Here is a 2,134-nt window from a genome sequence, read left to right on the forward strand (position 1 = left end):
TGTATTGTTGTTGAAATGCTAGATTAGCAAAGAAAATAATTCGAAAACATCAAATATTCGTATGCACAATATCAATCGCATCACTCACGAATCGCATTCGATTGCGATGCGAATGTTGACGAATGAGTAATTTCCAAGTGTGGCTCAGTGTTGCCACATTTTTTTCGGTTTTCATCTGTGATTTTGGTCAAAAAAAATCTTTTTCATCTGTAGGAAATTTCAGAAAATCTTAGTAAAAATCTGTGATAGGTTAATGTCTTCAAAATCAAATATTTTTGAACAATTTGTTAAAAAAAACGGAAAAAATGTTCTTAGAACAACGTGGACAAAAAAAAAAACTCCCAGATTGCATCTGAAGATCATCAGAAATCACAAGAACGTCGAAAACAATGCGCCTGAGGCTTGGCCTAGGCCATCCAACTAGAAGATTTAATTTCTATTATTTAAATTTGAGTACCTGAAAATTATAATAAAGCTTTTTTTCACGAACATCATTGTCATTGTTTTAAAAATCTTAAAAATCTTTTCTATTGCAAAAATCTTTGATCTGTGATCACAGATATCTGTAGGCCAAAATGGGAAAAAATCTGTGTAATTCTAGGTAAATCTGTGTATGTGGCATCACTGGTGTGGCTTCCCACCGTTCACCGGAGTTTGCTGTCGTCGCTGACAAGCATACACGCGAACTAAAGCGACAACCGTTCGCTGCTGACTGTCTTCGAATGTGGAAGAAGATAAAAAGTGGAAATCAGGAACCCTGCTCAGGACATCTGCTTGCTTATCAACCTCAACCTTAATCATTGTCTTTACGGTGGCTCAACGCGATAGTCGAAACGAAACGAATTTCTTTCCGTGCCAGCAATAGGCTCGACCAACCGAACCGACTAAACGAGACGACGAACAGTCGTACCTCACCGACGCCGACGACAACGGCACGGGTTAACGAACCACGACGCGAGTCGTGTGCAATGATAAAGAAGCAGCGTAGGTACTCACTCAATGACGGCAGCAGCAGTCGATCCCTGTTGTGGCTGGCTGGCAGAGAATCCTCGGGAACAGCGTGGAAAATGAAACGCGAGCAAATGAACGGCAGTTCGCTCTTTGCTCTGCTCTCGCCGACGCACACAGCAGCGGCGCCGGTAGCATACACGCAAATAACTTTCGGTCTGCGTGGGGAATACACACCAACAACTGAACGGCGCACTATTCTCTTCTCACTTGGATGGCCTGTACCACTCAGCCGCAGTGGTCGGGGTAGCCACCACTAAAGACACTCACAAGTGCCGTATCTTCTCTGCTTTCTTTCCCCACAATACACTGGCACTGTACTTCGTGATCCAAGTTGGATCTCCTTCACTCACACACTCTGAAACCTGGCTGAATCTCGTGGAAATTTCTCGGCACAAGATGGCCGCCCTTGAACTTTTCTTTTCTTTCGGTGGCGCTTCGAGAAATTTCACTGTGCAATTTCGGATATCGACCGAATTTCGTCGATTTTTAGCCACTTTCGCACTTTTTTCACCGTTTCTCGCACACTTTTGTGTGGAGGATTCAATTTCACTACACCTTGTTGGTGTCAGCCAATCCTTGGCGTAATTTCACAGTAACACGAGTCGGACGGATTTGCACTTTTGCATACCGGGAAAATGACCAAACCGAAAATCCGAGCCGAAGGACCATGTAAAATCCAGAATTTTTTCCGGTCCCGGTCACAGCTCACAATCGACCAAATCTCGGGAACCGGCCTTCGAGGGTTTCGCAGCGGACTTCGAATATGGCGGACTTCCAACTCGCGGGGAATTATTCGGACGAGGAGAAATAACGAAAGAACGCGCCCGAACAGCTTTACTGTTTGCAATAGACTCATTTTATTTCTGTTCTGACTGGGTTACACTGGTTGTCTATAGTTATGGTAGTGTAAGTTTACTTGGAAAGGAAAACAAGTTACATCTAGTTCATTAGGGTAATTCAAAGTAGTTAACGTATTAGGGTAGGTCAATTTTTTCTAAGTTAGCGAAAGTTTTTTCTCTTTTGGCCAGTTAACAGAAATCGTTTCAGTTTTCAGTTTTTTTTTAATATTATGAGGAGAGCGAACATTTTTACATGTTTGATGAGCGCAATTTTCAAATTATCT

The sequence above is a fragment of the Aedes albopictus genome, chromosome 3 (genome assembly GCF_035046485.1).
Source record: "Aedes albopictus strain Foshan chromosome 3, AalbF5, whole genome shotgun sequence".
NCBI classification, from domain to species: Eukaryota; Metazoa; Arthropoda; class Insecta; order Diptera; family Culicidae; genus Aedes; species Aedes albopictus.